The sequence below is a fragment of the Ursus arctos genome, unplaced genomic scaffold (genome assembly GCF_023065955.2).
Source record: "Ursus arctos isolate Adak ecotype North America unplaced genomic scaffold, UrsArc2.0 scaffold_14, whole genome shotgun sequence".
NCBI classification, from domain to species: domain Eukaryota; kingdom Metazoa; phylum Chordata; class Mammalia; order Carnivora; family Ursidae; genus Ursus; species Ursus arctos.
The window spans coordinates 62,248,834-62,269,130 of NW_026622808.1; the positions used below are offsets into that span (position 1 = coordinate 62,248,834).

General features: G+C 39.8%; 1 pseudogene; it reads right to left on the reverse strand.

Moving 5' to 3' along the window:
- Nucleotides 1–533: 533 nt before the first annotated feature.
- On the reverse strand, nt 534–4,636 carry LOC113256635 (transducin-like enhancer protein 6; annotated as a pseudogene).
- Between the last annotated feature and the right edge of the window lie 15,661 nt (nt 4,637–20,297).

The window sequence follows — 20,297 nt, forward strand, 5'->3', positions numbered from 1 at the left end:
AGCATTAACCATAATAAGGTCAAGCCATTTACTGAATCATTAAATAGCATCAATCCCTGACTAAACAGCACTCTGCCAGGCACTGAAGGAGTTAACAACAACAAACAACTAGGTGAAAATATCATCCTCTTCCTCATGAAATGAGTCAAAACCAATTGGGAGTCAAAAATGGGTTCTCACTAGACCCTAAGCTCCTCTGGAGCAAGTTCTGTCAGTGTGCCTGGTTTTTGTTTTGTTTTGTTTTGTTTTTCATCTTTTCCAATCGCTTTATTACATGTGACAAAGATCACTGGCCCAGTTGTGCAATGGGAAAGAAATCCAGCCCACCCACCACATTGTCCCACCACTATGCCTTCACCTTGTTGGGGGAAAAAAGACAAAAAAGGGATCCCAAGTCAGGACCACAGTGCCAAGCCCCTCAGTAGGTGATCTGGTACACCAAGGCATGGTCACTGAACCCTGTGATGCTCAGGCAGTTTCTAGGGTATGCATCACAGCATAGGATGGAGGAGGTCTTGGGTACCTGGAATACTGTGGTCTCGCAGGTATGCTGTAGATGCTGACCAGGTCATCCATCCCAATGATCTGGTCAAGAGGGGAGAACTTGAGACCCAAGATGGTTCCATCCTTATACCCCACCATGTGCTTCTGGCCCCCTCAGGTGGGCTACGGCCACTGTTGGCAATTGGCTGTGCCCACCAGCACCCAGTCCTCCTGGGGACTAGGGAACAGGCTTTTTATCTGAGACTCAAATTTGTATTCCTGGGGCTCCCCAGTGGTGTTCAGGTACCACAGGCAGGTGCACAGACCCCCGCCCCCTACCCTGTTCAGATGTTCCGGTCTTTAACAGCAATGTTTTTGGCTCCATCCAGGTGGCCCAGCAGATCCCTGACAATGCTCTGGTCCTGTGGGTCCCAGATTCTGACTGTGCCATCAGTGAAGCCAATGAAAGTCAAGTTGTCTTCAGGGTGGGAGGCCAGGGCCTGGCAGGTGAGACCTGCACAGGATAGCTCATCTCTCACATGCAGGGAGGGTACTATCAGGTCCTACACACCCAAGCCAAGCAAGTTGTGGCCACCCATCAGCAGGGTCATGCTGTTTGAGGACAGCAGGTAGGTGTGCAAGTAGGCCCACTAGATCTGTACACACAGGTGGTTCTCAGGATACCTGTCCTATACCACTTGGCCAACCAAGCTCCACACTTTGACGCCCCTTGTCACAGGTGAATGTGTGTCATGTGAAGCTGCTGATAGCCATGGCAGCAACAGCTCCCTGTGATTTAGCATCCACACCTTCTCCATTCTATGTGGGATGGCCAGCTTCTTGAATTGTCAGGGCAAGGCATCTGGTCTTTTCCACATGTCCCCTAAGTCCTCAGGGTACCAACATATGGGCTTCAAGAATGGATAAGCTCTCCCAGCAGGCTCCTAGGCCACACAGGAGAGTATCCTCTCTGCTTTGGTACATGACTCTGTGCCCCCTTCTTGGGAACTCTCAAGGTGGGGGGAGGTGGAGAGCGGATGGGCTGAGAACCAAAGTATCTTTGGTACATGGCTCCAATCTCAAATAATGTGGTCCTGGGTCCTGGCTCTGTAGGCTTAGTGCCTATTCTGTTGTCCTGTGCTGCGGCTGGTCCACCCTCTTGTGGGTCCCAGCAAAGATCTCCAGAGTTGCTCAATCAGAATATCCTGCCAAAACTGGGGTTCAGAGTCCCAAGAAGGCTGCATGTCCATCTGGTAGACTGGGGCAGTGTCTGATCCAGAGGGCTGCTTGTGCCAGTCTGATGACCTTGTGGCCATGAAATCTTTGAAGTGTGGCCCCTGAAGACTGGAGGGCTGTGGGGTCTTGACCACTGGGTGCGGGGAAGCCTCAGGGCTGGCTGGCTCCCAGGAATCCTGGTGAGCAGTCTCACCAGGGGAGACCTGGCTTACCTGGCACTCCCTGGGCTGGAAGGCCAAAAGTCAGCTCCAAGTCTTCATGGTCCACAGGAAGTTTTCTGCCTGCTTATCATGTTCCTGGAGACCCTGCCAGATTTTCTGGAGTATATAGTACATGCTCTCCATCTGCACCAACAGGTGAGGGAGGAACATAGGGAACTGCTGTCAGAGCTGATCCAGGACACCCCGAAGTTCAGTTCAGGATGAGTCAACATTTCTGGGGGCCTCCTTATCCTTTGAGGGTGCTTCTGGGGGCTGAGATAGCCCCAAGAGGTCATCTTCAGGCAGTAGTCACAAGAACTTTCTCCAAGGACTCTCCTTTAGGATGGAGGCCCCGGACAGCAAGGTGGAAATTGTGGAGGGTCATCCAAGTTCTGGCCAAGAATGAGCACCCCTTCACTGTCTGTGCCTTTTATCTCTGTGCAGCCAGGGCAATCCTTCTAAAATGCAAGGCTTTACAGTTTCCCTCTGCTCTTAGAATAAGTGCCAAATCTTTAATGCTGTCTTTGAGGTATGGAACAGTATAAACTAGAGGTCAGAAAATTTCTGTGTAGAGCCAGAGAGTAAACATTTTCAGCATTGCCAGCCAACCAATCTCTGTGGCAAACTCTCCATTCCATCACTGCCCCAAGAAAACAGCCATAGACTCTCAGTAAATGAACAGGCAAAATGGTGGCCCAATAAAACTCTCTATATAAACACAAGCAGTGGGAGGATCTGGCCTGCCTTCCACAGTTTGTGGACTCTTGGCATAGACTATGCACCTCGAGCTTCATGCTTACTACTCACCTGAGGAACTTGTTAAATACAGATTTTAATACAGTAGCTTGGGGGAGACTTAGATTTTATATGTTTAACAAGTTTGCAGGTGATGCTGGTGCTGCAGACACAGAGAATAGTGACTCACTTTCTGTGATGGTACACATTGGACCTGTCAGTTACTCCTTCCTGCCATGTTTCCTCTGCTCCAGGGCCTTTGTGCATACTGTCTTTGAGCTGACTGTTCTTCTCTTTTTCCTTAATCTATTCACTTAAATTCCACCTCAGGTGCCCCCTTCCTTAGAAAAGATGTTCCACAGTAGATCAAGCATACCCCTCATATGCTCTCACTGGTCCAGATACCTCTCCACCAGAGTGATTATCACATTTGTCATTTTGTATTTGTTTGTGTCATTGTTGATTAAGGGCAGTGTCCTCCCCTGGAATGTAAATTTCTTGAGAAGATACAATATGCCAGTTTGGTTATTTTATACCATGCCCCTAGCACAGTCTTCTGTATTCACTGCTACTCCATAATATTGAAAAAAAAATCAATGAAACAATTAATCAATCCCTATTGTCTAGAATGACCCATAGTAGATAGGCACTCAGGTAAGACTGTTGAATAACTTCTAGAAAGTTTTGGAATTCACAAGATTTTTAAATTTTGGAAGGTTTTTTTTAGACCCCTTTACTGTTCCCCTTCCCTTCCTTCTGTTCTCTACTCATCTCTCTCAAAACCAATCATATCCAGCAGAACTTTCTACAATAATGGGACTATTCTGTGTTGTCCAATATGGTAGCCAGCTGTGCTACTGAGCATCTGAAATGTCTTGGTACAACTGGGGAACTGAATTGTAATTGTATTTAATTTTAATTTAAATTTGAATGTGAATGGATACATGTGGCTTGTGACTACTATATTGGACAGCACAGCTCTAGATTTTTCTGGAGTGATTATATCTAATATAAAACCAATGGCCATCACTATGATGATAGTTACTAAATCATTTAGAATTGAATCATCAGGAGTGCAAAAAATACCTTGTTTTGGAATCAATTGTATTGTCCTGTGTCTGGCATCAATTGTAGTATGCTCTCAGCCTGAAGTAGATCTGAGTGGCACATCTTAGGACTTCCCAGTACCCATATATATTCTTTTGTGAAAATCTGAGAATGCTCTTCCTCCTCTTACTTATTTGACACACTCTCATCTATTCTTTTTTTAGGGGGGAAATAACTTGAATGTGGGTTTTTATCATATTTTCGAGATATAATTCCATACATACCATAAAATTCACGTCTTCAAAGTGTACAATTTATTTAGTACCTTCAGGACATTGTATAGCCATCATTACTAATTCCAGAACCTTATAGTCACCCAAAAAGAAATCCCATATCCATTGGCAGTCTCCTTCCTTTCTTCCTTCCTTCCTTCCTTCCTCCCTCCCCTGAAGCCCTGTCATCCACTATTGACCTAACACAATGTAAGTGTACTATTTCCTTAGATTTGTCCATTCTGGACACTTCATATAGATGGGATTATATAATACATGGCTTTTTTTGGTTAGCTTATTTTCATTTAGCATGAGGTTTTGAAGTTCATGGAGGCTACAGCTTGTATCAGTACTTCCTTATTTTTATAGTTTTTAATAGCACGATACATTTTCATTATCCATTAATTATTAGGCACTGGGGTCATTTCCATGTTTGGACTAGTATGAATAACGTTGTTATTAACTTCCATGTTTGGGTTTCATGTGGACATATTTTCATTTCTCTTAGAGATATCCCAAGGAGTAGAATTTCCGGGTCAAATGATAGCTCACTGGAACTGCCAAACTGATTTCTAAAGTGGCTGTACCGCTTTCCATCTGTAACAGCAAATAGGATGGTTCCAATTTCTTCACATCCTCACGAACTTTTGCTATTATTGTCATTTTTTTTTAAAGATTTTATTTATTTTTGAGTGAGAAAGAGAGAACAAGTCAGGGGAGAGGGAGAGGGAGAAGCAGACTCCCCGCTGAGCAGGGAGCCCAATGCGGGACTCAATCCTAGGACCCTAGGATCATGACCTGAGCCAAAGACAGACACTTAACTGACTGAGCCATGCAGGAATCCCATGTCTTTTTTATCATAGCCATCTTAGTGCATACGAAGTGGTATCCAATTGAGATTTCGATTTGGAATACACTAATAATTAATGATGTTGAACATTTTTCACGTGCTTATTGACCACTTTGGATAAATGTCTACTCAAATATTTTCCCCAATTTTTAATTAGGCTTTTGTCTTTTAATTTTTGAGTTGTGAGACTTCTTTATGTATTCTGTATATAGTCCCTGAACAGATACATAATTTGCAAATATTTTCTCCCTTTCTGCAGGATGTCTTTATACTTTCTTCATAGTATCCTTTGAAGAATATTTAAATTTTAATGAAGTCTGACTTATCTATTTTTTCCTTTTGTTGCTTATGCTTTTGGTGTCATATTTGCCATACCATTGCCTAATCAGGGGTCACAAGTATTAATCTATACTTGTTTCCTTCTACAAGTTTTTTCATTTTAGCTCTTACCTTTAGGTCTTTGATCCACCTTGAGCTCATTTTTTCTTTTTTTTTAAATTACGTTGATTTTTGTTAATGGCATGAGGTAGGGATCCAATTTCATTCTTTTACATGTGCACATCCAGTTGTCTTAGCACTCTTTGTTGAAAAGACTATACTTCCACCCCATGAATCATATGGTATCCCTCTATTTCTTTTTCTTTTACTTGTCTAATTGCCTTGGCTAGAACCTCCAGTGCAACACTGAAAAAAAAATTGATGAGAGTGGACTTCCTTACTGTTTTCCTGATCGTGGAGGAACGTTTCAGTTTTTCACAGTATGATGTTAACAATGGGGTTTTGGTGGATTGCCTTTATCATGTTGGGGAAGTTCCCTTCTATTCATGGTTTGTTGAGAGTGCTTTGCATCACAAAAGGATTCTGGACTTTGTAAAATGCTTTTTCTGCATCTATTAGTATAATCAAATGAGTTTTTTTCCCTTTACTCTATTAATGCTGTATATTAACATTGATTGATTTTTGTATGTTAAGCAAGCCTTGTATAGCTGTGGGATAAATCCCACTTGATCCTGGCATATAATCCTCTTTATATGTTGTTGTATTTGGTTCACTGGTATTTTGTAAAGGATTTTCATTTCTGTATTAATAAAGTATACATTTTTTTTCTTTTTCATTCATTTCAAAGTGTTTTCTAATTTCCTTTGTGATTTCTTCTTTGACACACTGGTTATTTAGGTTATTTAGGAAAGTGATGTTTAATTTCCACACATTTGGGAATTTCCCAAATATCCTCCTATTGCTTATTTTCTATTTCATCCCATTGTTGTCAAGGAACAACATATTTTGTATGATTTCAACTCTTTTAAATGTATTGAGACTTGTTTTATGGCCTAATACACAGTCCACTTTGGAGAATGTTCCCAATGCACTTGAGAATACATATTATGCAGTTACTGAGTGAAGAGCCCTGGAGACGTAGGTTAGGCATAGTTTGTTTGGTGTTGGTAAAGTCTTCTGTTTCCTTGTTCATCCTATACACAGGTGTTTTAGTTGTTATATAAAATAGAGCACTGACGTTTCCAACTATTAAAGTTGAATTGGTTGACTTCCCTTCAATTCTATCAGTTTTTGCTTCATGCATTCAGGACTGTATTGTTTGGTTTATGATGTGTTTATAGTTATATCATCTTGGTGAAATTAACCTTTTATTATTATAAAATATCCCTCTGTGTGTCTAGTAACAAACTTTGTCACAAAGTATGTTTTGTCTATTATTAGTAGAGCCACTCCAGATTGTGGGGTTACTTTTTTATGGTATATCCTTTTCTATTCTTTTACTTTCAACCTATTTGTATCTTTGAATAAAAATCGTATCTTTTTAGACAGCATTTAGTTGAATTATTTTTCCAGTTTTACTGAGAAATAATTGACATGCATCACTATATAAGTGTAACATATACAGCATGATAGCTTGATTACCATATACTATAAAATGATTATCACCAAAGGTTTATTTAACATACATCATCATATAGACACATTTTTTAAAAAGAAAAACAAAGGGAGCAGCCCAAGTGTCAATGATAAATGAATGGGTAGGACAAATATGGTATATATACAATGGAATATTATTCAGCCATCAAAAGGAATGAAATCTTGCCATTTACAATGATGCAGGTAGAGCTAGAAAGTATAATGCTAAGTAAAATAAGTCAGAGAACTACAAATACCATATGATTTAACTCATGTGGAATTTAAGAAATAAACAAATGAGCAAAAGAAAAAAAAAAAAGACATAAACCAAGAATCAGACTCTTAACTATAGAGAACATACTGATGGTTACGGGGGTGGGGGGTATGGGTGATACAGGTGATAGGATTAAGGAGTACACTTGTGATGAGCACTGGGTAATGTATGGGGTAGTTGAATCACTATATTGTACACCTAAAACTAATATAACACTGTATATTAACTATACTGGAATTTTTTAAAAATGCAAAAAAAACGTTCATGGATAAGAACTCAGGAATTACTCTTAACAACTTTCCAATGTATCCTACAGCACTGTTAGCTACAGTCATCATGTTGTACATTACATCCTAGTACTTATTTATCTTATAACAGCAAGTTTGTATCTTTTTTTTAACATATTCTTTTTTTTTTTTAAGATTTTATTTATTTATTCGACAGAGATAGAGACAGCCAACGAGAGAGGGAACACAAGCATGGGGAGTGGGAGAGGAAGAATCAGGCTCATAGCGGAGGAGCCTGATGCAGGGATCACGCCCTGAGCCAAAGGCAGACGCTTAACCGCTGTGCCACCCAGGCGCCCCCAAGTTTGTATCTTTTGACTATCTTCATCCAATTCTCCCACCCCTCCACTCCCTGACTCTGGTAACCACAAATTTGACTTCTGTTATAAATCCAGTAGTTGGTTTTGTTTTTATTAGATTCCACATATAAGTGAGATTATATAGTATCTCTCTGACTTCTTTTACTTAGCACAATACCATGAAGTTACAAAGAGATTTCCACATCTTTTATGGCTGAATAATATTTCATTGTACACATACAGCACAACTTCTTTATCTATTAATCCACTAATGGATGCTCAGTTGTTTCCATGTCTTGGTATTATAAATAATGGTGCTGTGAACATGAGAGTGTAGCTATCTTTTCAAGTTAGTGTTTTTGTTTCTGTTGGATATGTAACCAAAATTCAAATTGCTGGATTATAGGTATTTCTATTTTTAATTTTTTGAGGAATCTCCACACTGTTTTTCATAGTGGCTGCACCAATTTACAATCCCACCAACAGTGCACAAGGGTTCCCCCTTTTCTCCACATCCATGACAGTATCTTTTATCTTTTTGATTCTAACAGGTGTGGGGTGACCTATCACTGTGGTTTTAATTTTTACTTCCCTAATGACTAGTGATGTTGAGCATTTTTTCATATACCAATTCACCATTCATTACCTCTTTGGAAAAAATGCATTTTTAAAATTTTATTTAAATTCAATTACCGGGAGAGGAGTTAAGATGGCGGAGGAGTAGGAGACACCGTTTTCAGCCGGTCCTCCGAGTCGAGCTGGATAGGTACCAGACCGGCCTAAACAACCACGGAACCAGCCTGAGACGCAGGAAGACGCATCTGGATCTCTACAAATGAACATCTCCAGCACTGAGTATTGAGGTACGAAGCGGGGAGCCATGAAACTGTGCACAGATATCGGAAGATAAACGGAAGGGGGAGGGAGCCGCCGCGTTCGGGTGCCGGGAAGCGGTAGCCACTTGCACGGGAGAGCGGGCGGGGCTCGCGGACGGCACCCGCAAAACAGCAGACAGAGACCGTGAGCCGGGTGCGCGCGCCACCAGGCATCTCGCGGAACCCCGGAATCCTGGTGCGCTCACTGGATCCAGACTGAGACCGGGAGCTCCCGGAGCGCGCGGGGCGGCTGGCGGCTGGCGGCATTAGAAACACAAAGGACAGAGACGCGCCCGCCCTGGAAGTGAGGGCTGGGACGCCGGGTGTGGGGCGCACATCCCGGGACGCTGCAGGGTTGAGCAGCACCAACAGAAACAGAGTTAAAGTGGCCAGAACATCAGTGGAGAACGGGCCGCAATCCCTCTGTTCCGTGACAGAGGCTGAAATTTGGCCGCTGCTGCTCTGACTCTCAGAAGAGGCACAGCAAACCGCCAGGGAAAGCCGCCAGAGAACAAAAGCCTGGAAATACCGGCTCAGAGAGTGCCCATCCCCATCCCCCCTCGCAGGGGACACGGAGACTCTACCCAAACAGGGCTGCCTGAGTATCGGCGCGGCAGGCCCCTCCCCCAGAACACAGAAGGCAGGCTGAAAAATCAAGAAGCCCACAACCCGGGCGCCTGGGTGGCGCAGTCATTGAGCGCCTGCCTTCGGCTTAGGGCGTGATCCCGGCGTTCCGGAAAGGAGTCCCTCATCAGGCTCCTCCGCTGGGAGCCTGCTTCTTCCTCTCCCACTCCCCTGCTTCTATTCCCTCTCTCGCTGGTTGGCTGCCACATAAATAAATAAAATCTTTAAAGAAGAAGCCCACATCCCTAAGATCCCTATAAAACAAGGGGCACGGCCTGGGACCCAGTCAATAATTTGGGCTCTGGAAACCCCGCAACCTCTCTTCATCAGAATGACAAGAAGGAGAAGCCCCCCCCCAGCAAAGAAAAGACAGTGAGACTGGCCTCTGCCACAGAAATAATGGATATGGATGTAACCAAATTATCAGAAATGGAATTCAGAGTAACGATGGTCAAAATGATGAGTAGAATTGAAAAAAGTATAAACGAAAAGGTTACTGAGAATATAGAATCCCTAAGGACAGAAATGAGAGCGAATCTGACAGAAATTAAAAATTCTATGAGCCAAATGCAGGCAAAACTAGAGGCTCTGACAGCCAGGGTCACAGAAGCAGAGGAACGGGTTAGTGAATTGGAGGATGGGTTAATAGAGGAAAAAATGAAAATAGAAGATGGTCTTAAAAGAATCCACGCCCACGAATGTAGGTTACGGGAGATTACTGACTCAATGAAACGATCCAATGTTAGAATCATCGGCATCCCCGAGGGGGTGGAGAAAAACAGAGGTCTAGAAGAGATATTTGAACAAATTGTAGCTGAAAACTTCCCTAATCTAGCAAGGGAAACAAACATTCGTGTCCAAGAGGCAGAGAGGACCCCTCCCAAGCTCAACCACGACAAACCTACGCCACGTCACGTCATAGTGCATTTCGCAAATATTAGATGCAAGGATACAGTATTGAAAGCGGCCAGGGCAAAGAAATTTCTCACGTACCAAGGCAAAAGCATCAGAATTACGTCAGACCTGTCTACACAGACCTGGAATGAGAGAAAGGGTTGGGGGAGCATATTTAAAGCTCTTTCAGAGAAAAATATGCAGCCAAGGATCCTTTATCCAGCAAGACTGTCATTCAGAATTGATGGAGAAATAAAGACATTTCAGAATCGCCAGTCACTAACCAATTTTGTAACTACGAAACCAGCCCTACAGGAGATATTACAGGGGGTTCTATAAAAGTAAAAAGGCCCCAAGAGTGATACAGAACAGAAAGTCACAGCCAATACAAACAAAGACTTTACTGGCAACATGGCAACATTAAAATCATATCTCTCAGTAATCAGTCTTAACGTAAATGGTTTGAACCATCCGATAAAACGCCACAGGGTTGCAGATTGGATAAAAAGAAATGACCCATCCATTTGCTGTCTACAAGAGACTCATTTCAAACCCAAAGATGCATTCAGACTGAGAGTAAGGGGATGGAGTACCATCTTTCACGCAAATGGTCCTCAAAAGAAAGCTGGGGTAGCAATTCTCATATCAGATAAATTGGATTTTAAACTACAGACTATAGTTAGAGACGCAGAAGGGCACTATATTATTCTTAAGGGAAGTATTCAACAAGTGGATATGACAATTATAAATATATATGCCCCCAACAGGGGAGCAGCAAGATACACAAGCCAACTCTTATCCAGAATAAAGAGACATATAAATGAAAATACATTAATAGTAGGGGACCTCAACACTCCACTCTCAGAAATAGACAGAACACCCTGGCAAAAACTAAGCAAAGAATCAAAGGCTTTGAATGCCATACTCGACGAGTTGGACCTCATAGATATATATAGAACACTACACCCCAGAACCAAAGAATACTCATTCTATTCTAATGCCCATGGAACATTCTCAAGAATAGACCATGTTCTGGGACACAAAACAGGTCTCAACCGATACCAAAAGATTGAAATTATCCCCTGCATATTCTCAGACCACAACGCTCTGAAATTGGAACTCAACCACAAGGAAAAATTTGGAAGAAACTCAAACACTTGGAGACTAAGAACCATCCTGCTCAGGAATGACTCGATAAACCAGGAAATCAAAAATCAAATTAAACAATTTATGGAGACCAATGAGAATGAAAATACAACAGTCCAAAACCTATGGGATACTGCAAAGGCAGTCCTAAGGGGGAAATACATAGCCATCCAAGCCACACTCAAAAGAATAGAAAAATCTAAAATGCAGTTTTTATATTCTCACCTCAAGAAGCTGGAACAGCAACAGAGGGACAGGCCTAATCCATGCACGAGGAAGCAGTTGACCAAAATTAGAGCTGAAATCAATCAAGCAGAAACCAGAAGTACAGTAGAGCAGATCAACAGGACTAGAAGCTGGTTCTTTGAGAGAATCAATAAAATTGACAGACCACTGGCAAGACTTATCCAAAAGAAAAGAGAAAGGACCCAGATTATTAAAATTATGAATGAAAAAGGAGAGGTCACGACGAGCACCATTGAAATTGGAAGGATTATTAGAAATTTTTATCAACAGCTATATGCCAATAAACTAAGCAATCTGGAAGAGATGGAATCCTTCCTGGAAACCTATAAACTACCAAGATTGAAACCGGAAGAAATTGATTCCTTAAACAGGCCAATTAATTATGAAGAAATTGAGTCAGTGATAAACAACCTTCCAAATAACAAAACTCCAGGCCCGGACGGTTTTCCTGGGGAATTCTACCAAACATTCAAAGAAGAAATAATACCTATTCTCCTAAAGCTATTTCAAAAAATAGAAACAGAAGGAAAGCTACCAAACTCATTCTATGAGGCCAATATTACTTTGATCCCCAAACCAGGCAAAGACCCCCTCAAAAAGGAGAATTACAGACCGATTTCCCTAATGAATATGGACGCCAAAATCCTCAACAAGATACTTGCTAATAGAATCCAACAGTACATTAAAAGGATTATCCATCACGATCAAGTGGGATTCATACCTGGGATGCAAGCGTGGTTCAATATTCGCAAATCAATCAGCGTGATACATCATATCAACAAGAAAAGACTCAGGAACCATATGATCCTCTCAATCGATGCCGAAAAAGCATTTGACAAAATACAGCATCCTTTCCTGATTAAAACCCTTCAGAGTGTAGGAATAGAAGGTACATTTCTCAATCTCATAAAAGCCATCTATGAAAAGCCTACTGCAAATATTATTCTCAATGGAGAAAAGCTGGAAGCCTTTCCCTTAAGATCAGGAACTCGACAAGGATGCCCACTCTCGCCACTATTATTCAACATAGTACTAGAAGTCCTTGCAACAGCAATCAGACGACAAAAAGGGATCAAAGGTATTCAAATTGGCAAAGAAGAAGTCAAAATGTCTCTCTTTGCAGATGACATGATACTCTATATGGAAAACCCAAAAGAAGCCACTCCCAAATTATTAGAAGTTATAGAGCAATTCAGTAACGTGGCAGGATACAAAATAAATGCTCAGAAATCAGTTGCATTTCTATACACGAATAGCGAGACCGAAGAAAGAGAAATTAGGGAATCCATCCCATTTACAATAGCACCAAAAACCATACGTTACCTTGGAATTAACTTAACCAGAGACGTAAAGGACCTATATTCTAGAAACTATAAATCACTCTTGAAAGACATTGAGGAAGACATAAAAAGATGGAAAGATATTCCATGCTCATGGATCGGAAGAATTAACATAGTTAAAATGTCCATGCTACCCAGAGCAATCTACACTTTCAATGCTATCCCGATCAAAATACCAAGGACATTTTTCAAAGAACTGGAACAAACAGTCCTTAAATTTGTATGGAAACAGAAAAGGCCCCGAATCTCCAAGGAACTGTTGAAAAGGAAAAACAAAGCTGGGGGCATCACAATGCCGGATTTCGAGCTGTACTACAAAGCTGTGATCACAAAGACAGCATGGTACTGGCACAAAAACAGACACATAGACCAACGGAACAGAATAGAGAGCCCAGAAATGGACCCTCGGCTCTTTGGGCAACTAATATTTGATAAAGCAGGAAAAAACATCCGGTGGGAAAAGACAGCCTCTTCAATAAATGGTGCTGGGAAAATTGGACAGCTACATGCAAAAGAATGAAACTTGACCACTATCTCACACCATACACAAAAATAAACTCCAAATGGATGAAAGACCTCAATGTGAGACAGGAATCTATCAAAATTCTAGAGGAGAACATAGGCAACAACCTCTACGACATCGGCCAAAGCAACCTTTTTCATGACACATCCCCAAAGGCAAGAGTAACAAAAGATAAAATGAATTTATGGGACTTCATCAAGATTAAAAGTTTCTGCACAGCCAAGGAAACAGTCAGAAAAACTAAGAGGCAGCCCACGGAATGGGAGAATATATTTGCAAATGACACTACAGATAAAGGACTGGTATCCAAGATCTACAAAGAACTTCTCAAACTCAATACACGAGAAACAAATAAACAAATCAAAAAATGGGCAGAAGATATGAACAGACACTTTTCCAATGAAGACATACAAATGGCTAACAGACACATGAAAAAATGTTCAAAATCATTAGCCATCAAGGAAATTCAAATCAAAACCACACTGAGATACCACCTTACGCCAGTTAGAATGGCAAAAATAGACAAGGCAAGAAACAACAATTGTTGGAGAGGATGTGGAGAAAGGGGATCCCTCCTACATTGTTGGTGGGACTACAAGTTGGTACAGCCACTCCGGAAAACAGTGTGGAGGTCCCTTAAAAAGTTAAAAATTGAGCTACCCTATGATCCAGCCATTGCACTACTGGGTATTTACCCCAAAGATACAGACATAGTGAAGAGAAGGGCCATATGCACCCCAATGTTCATAGCAGCAATGTCCACAATAGCTAAATCGTGGAAGGAGCCGAGATGCCCTTCAACAGATGACTGGATTAAGAAGTTGTGGTCCATATATACAATGGAATATTACTCAGCTATCAGAAAGAACGAGTTCTCAACATTTGCTACAACATGGACGGCATTGGAGGAGATAATGCTAAGTGAAATAAGTCAAGCAGAGAAAGACAACTATCATATGATTTCTCTCATCTATGGAACATAAGAACTAGGATGATCAGTAGGGGAAGAAAGGGATAAAGAAAGGGGGGGTAATCAGAAGGGGGAATGAAACATGAGAGACTATGGACTATGAGAAACAAACTGAGGACTTCAGAGGGGAGGGGGGTGGGGGAATGGGATAGACCGGTGATGGGTAGTAAGGAGGGCACGTATTGCATGGTGCACTGGGTGTTATACACAACTAATGAATCATCGAGCCTTACATCGGAAACCGGGGATGTACTGTATGGTGACTAACATAATATAATAAAAAATCATTAAAAAAAAAAATAAAAAAATAAAAATTTAATCATGAAAAAAAAAATAATAAATAAATAAATTCAATTACCAACAGCACATCATTAGTTTCAGATATAGTGTTCAATAATTTATCAGTTGTGTATAATACCCAGTCCTCATCACATCACATGCTCTCCCATCACTCAATTACCCTATCCCCTCAACCACCTCCCCTCCAGTACCCCTCAGTTTGTTTCCTATAGTTAAGAGTCTCTCCTGGTTTGTCTCCCTTCCCTCCCTTCCCCTATGATCCTCTGTGCTGTTTCTTATATTCCACATACGAGTGAAACTATATGGTAATTGTGTTTCTCTGATTGACTTATTTCGCTCAGCATAATACCCTCCAGTTCCATCCATGTTGATGTAAATGGTAAGTATTCATCCTTTCTGGTGACTAATATTCCATTGTATATTATATATATATATATATATATATATATATATATATATATATATATATATATATATATACCACATCTTCTTTAGCCATTCATCTGTTGATGGACATCAAGGCTCTTTTCACAGTTTGCCTATTGTGGACATTGCTGCTATGAATATTGGGGTGCATTTGCCAATTCAGATCACTACATTTTATCTTTGTGGTAAATACCCTGTAGTGCAATTGCTGGGTCATAAGGTAGCTCTATTTTTAACTTCTTGAGGAACCTCTATACTGTTTTCCAGAATGGCTATACCAGTTTACATTCCCCCCAACAGTGTAAGAGGTTTCCCTTTTCCCCACATCTTTGCCAACATTTGTTGTTTCCTGTCTTGTTAACTTTAGCCATTCTGACTGGTGTGAGGTGGTGTTTGGTTTTGATTTGTATTTCCCTGATGCCAAGTGATGTGGAACATTTTTTCATGTGTCTGTTGGCCATTTGTATCATATGTCTTCTTTGTAGAAACGTCTGTTCAACCTTGGACACACCAACTTCTTGCTAGATATGTCTCCAAAGGCAAGGGAAACAAAAGCAAAAATGAACTTTTGGGACTTCATCAAGATAAAAAGCTTCTGCACAGCAAAGTTAACAGTCAACAAAACTAAAAGGCAACCTACAGAATGGGAGAAGATATTTGCAAATGACATATCAGATAAAGGGCTAGTTAGTATTCAAGATCTATAAAGAACTTATCTATCATTTCTCCAAAGAAGACATACAAATGGAAAAACACATTTTTAATTGGATTATTTGGATTTTTTTTATTTGCTATTGAGTTATAGGAGTTCTTTATATATTTTGGATATTAAACCCTTATCCAATATACGGTTTGAAAATATTTTTCCCATTCCATAGGTTGTCTTTATACTTTGTTGATGGTTTTCTTTCCTGAACAGAAAACTTTTTAGTTTGATGTAGTCCCACTTATTTTATTTTGTTGCTTGTGCTTTAGGTGTGATTTCCAGAAATATCATTACCAAGACCCACGCCAAGGAGTTTTATTCTACGTTTTCCAAGGGTTTGTCAAATTTATCTTTTCAAATAACCAGTTTTTAGTTCAGTTAATCTTTTCTATTGCTTTTCTGTTCTCTATTCCATTTATTTCTGTTCTAATCTTTATTATTTCCTTCCTTCTGCTAACTTTGGGCTCAGTTTGTTTTTCTTTGTCTAATTTCTTAAGGTATAGAATTCAGTTGTTTATTTGGATCTTTCTTGATTGTCTTCCCTTCTTTCTTTCTTGATTCTTAACGTAAGTGCTTATTGCGATGAGATTTTCTCTTACAACTGCTGTTCTTGCATCACATAAATTCTGGTATGCTGTGCTTCCATTTTTATTTGTTTCCAGAAACGTTTTTATTTCCCTTTTAATTTCTTCTTTGATCCATTGATCACTCAAGAGAGTGTTGTTTAATTCCATGTATTTGTGAATTCTCCAATTCTCCTCTTGCTATTGATTTCTACTTTTATGCTATTGGGGTCAGAGAAGATACTTAGTATAATTTTATTTTTCTTGAATTTGCTAAGATTTGCTTTGTGGCTGAACATATGGTCTATATCCTAGAAAATGTTCCATGTGTATTTGAAAAGAATGCATATTCTACTATTGTCGGATAGAATGTTCTGTATATGTCTGTTAGGTCCATTCTGTCTAATGTGTTGTTCAAACCCACTATTTCCTTATTTTGACCCTGTCTGATTTATTCATTGGTGAGACTAGGATATTTTAATTCCTAACTACTATTGATTTCTGTTCACTTCTCCTTTTAGCTCTTAGTTTTTGTTTTATATATTAGTTATGTCAACGTTGGCCATTTATTTATAATTGCCTGTGAGGTGAGTGCAGAGTAGAAGTTTCCACAGAGCGACTCACAATGCTAGGGGTGCTGGCTGTTCCTAGGACTCTCTTCTCCCACTGGAGAAAAAGGAATTCCCTCTGCACTGTGCTGCACTGACCTAGAGGAAGGGCCATGTGGTCAGTATGTACCTGTTCTCTTCCCCTTCTAATGCAGTCCATCTTGGTCTCTACAGTGCAGGGAAATGTTTCAGCTTCACCCCATGTTCTAGAAGTCTGTCAGTGGTGTCTTGTTTGTAAACAGTGGTCAGTTGTTTTTCTTGTGAGGGGAAGTGAAGTCAGGAATGACCTATGGGGCCATTTGGTGATGGCACTCTTGGATAATTTTTTTTTAAACTCATTTAGCCAATCTCTGCCTTTTGATTGGAGTATGTAATCCATTTATAATTAATGTTATTACTGATAAAGTAGAATTTGCACCTGCTATCTTGCTATTTATTTTCTGTATATATCTTATGGTTTCTTGTTCCTTTGTTCCTTCACTTTTGTTTTCATTTATGTTAAGCAGGTATTTTTTAGGGTACTATTTTAATTATTTTGCCATTTCTTTTATTATTATTTATTAATGGTTGCCTTACAGATTAACATTTTAGTTGATAACATTATAGTTCAGATTAATTTCAATAGTATATATAAATGGTATATATAAATAACCAACTTAATTTCAATAGTATACCAAACTTTATTCCTCTATATCTGCATATCTTGCCCCTCTTCTTATGCTGTTATTGTCATACAAATCACACCTTTAAAACTGTATGTCATTCAACACAAATTAATAACTATTGCTTTATGTAGGTGTCTTTAAATTAAGTAACAGAAAAAGGGAGTTACAAACCAAGCATACATGTATACTGCCTTTACATTTACTTACAAATAAAAGAGGACCTACTGGTCCCCTTTATTCCTTCCTACGGAATTAGGTTACTCTGTAAAATCATTTCATTTTATTTATTTTTTTTTAAACTTTTCAAAATTTCTACTCTTCCAAGGTTTGTTTTTTTTTTTTTTAAGATTTTATTTATTCATTTTAGAGAAAGAATAAAAGAGCATGCAAGTGGGGTGAGGAGCAGAAGGGGAGGGAGAAGGAGAGACAAAGAATCTCAAGCAGACTCCACACTGAGTATGGAGCCCAACATAGGGCTTGCTTGATCTCAGAACCCTGAGATCATGACCTAAGCTGAAACCGAGTTGGACGATTAACTGGCTGAGCCACACAGGCGTCCCGGTATCGTTTCATTGTAGCCTGGAGGACTTTATTATTTCTTTCAGGGCAAGTCTGCCAACAACAAATTGTCTCAGTTCTCAGTTTCTACTTGCTGACAATGTCTTGATGTCTCCATTTTTGAAAGGTAGTTTCACTGAATATAGAATTCTCCACTTACAGTCTTTCTTTTTTTCTTTTTTTGAATGTGCCTTATGGGTTCCATGCTTTTGATCAGAAATCAGCTTTTATTCTTATGGAGGGCCCCATGTACATGATAATAATCATCTTTCTTGTTGCTTTCAAGATTGTCTTTGCTTTTGGCTGTTTGGCTATAATGTGTCTAGGTATTATCTCTTAGAGTTCACCCTATTTGGAATCATTGAGTTTATCTGATGTGTAGATTAAGGTTTTGCATAAAACTTCAGCCATTATTTCTTCAAATATGTTTTCACCTTCTCTCCTCTCTTTCTAGGTCTCCCATTAAGAGTGTGTTGATGTGCTTTATAGTCTTCCCACAATTCTCTTAAGCTCTCTTTATTTTTCTTTATTCTTTTATCTGTTTTTCAGACTGAACCATCTCAATTAATCCATCTTTAAGTTCATTGCTTCTTTCTTTGTTCCTGATCAAATCTGCTGTTGAATCCCTCTGCTAAATTTTTCATTTGTTATTATAGTATTGAACTGCAAATTTCCATTTGGTTCTTTGTTTTAAATAATTTATATTTCTTTATTGATGCTATTTGGTGAAACATTGCCTTTTATCAGCTTGGGCTGCCATAACAATATACCATAGACTGGGTGACTTCAACAATAGAAATTATTTTTGCACAGTTCTGGATGCTGGAACTCTGAAATCAGGGTGCCAGTACAGTCAGGCTCTGATGGGGTATTCTCTTCGGTGTCTTGCAGATGGCTGCCTTCTCATTGTGTCCTCGTGAGGTAGAGGCAAAGGGAGAGGAAACTCTCTGCTGTCTCTTCTGTAAGAGCACTGACACTGTCATAAGGACCTCACTCTTATAACATCATCTAATCCTAATTACCACCCAAAAGGCCCTATTTTCAGATACAACCACATTGGGGGTTAGGATTTCAACATAAGGGGACTGCATACAAAGGATTTGAAGCTGACTGTCATTCGAAATACAAATCCCTAGTTCATTTTCAGTCCACCTCTCTTTGTCCTAAGCAGCTGAAGCTTCAAAATCCTAACCTGTCTCTGACCTGTTTCTATCTTTGACTTTTAAGTTTTAAAAATCTGATTTTAGAACATTCTAAATGAAAATTAAATGAAGACAAAAAATAAAACATTTATTACTGAATTCAACCCAAGTCAATGAAGCTGTTGATGAAACATTTCCACAGGTCTCCCTCCTCTTCTCTGTAATCTTTTCCTTCTGTCCTACTGAGGTAGACTTCTTCCCTCTCCTATCTCTCCAATTCCTTCTAAATCTGTTAAATTAATCAAGGATCTTCCTTTCCAACAGAAAATGCCCTACAATGTGCTCAGTGTAAAGTGTTAAGTGATGGATGATATAGTATAAAAAGGAAAACTGAGACTTGGTTTCCACAGATTACTTTTCTATCCAGACCTAGTCCCTAATTTGGACTAAGAAACTTGGAAAAATTTCTTCTCCCATCTCTGCCTTAGTCTCCTCATCTACCACATGAAAATATTGATATCCACAGTTGTACTTTTAGTGTTGTAATAAGTCTGCTACTATTAAGTCATCACCCCTAAGCATTACATGTTTTTTAAGAGTATATGCATTTAAAGGAAAATAAAGAAAGATGACAATATTATATCTTAAGGCAGGACTTACCAGTGGTGAGATTCCAGGTACTACATATTCATTATACAAACACATACTGAGGGTCCATGCTAAAGACCCTCCCTACGTGTTGGTAATACAGATAGTGTACTTACACAGTGGTCAGAAGTGACCAATGCCTTATGAAGGCACACAGTCGCACAAAAAATCAATTTTCAGAGAAGACTTTGTCCAACGAGAGTTGGTAAATGAAATCTTAACTCCCCTGCCAATTTCATTCTATTAGGAACACCCAACTTAATAATCATTTTGGCTCTTCAAGATAGACTGCTGAGAGTAGATATGACATATCTCTTAGGCATTTGGTGGTACTACAGATTTCCTATTCCTACTCTTAGACTACATCATATAATGACAGCCTCTTTGCATTAGTTTTCCAACTCTTCCTGTTAGAGCTCCCTTCCAGTTCACTATGCTTTATCTCCTTGAATCTTATCTCTCAACT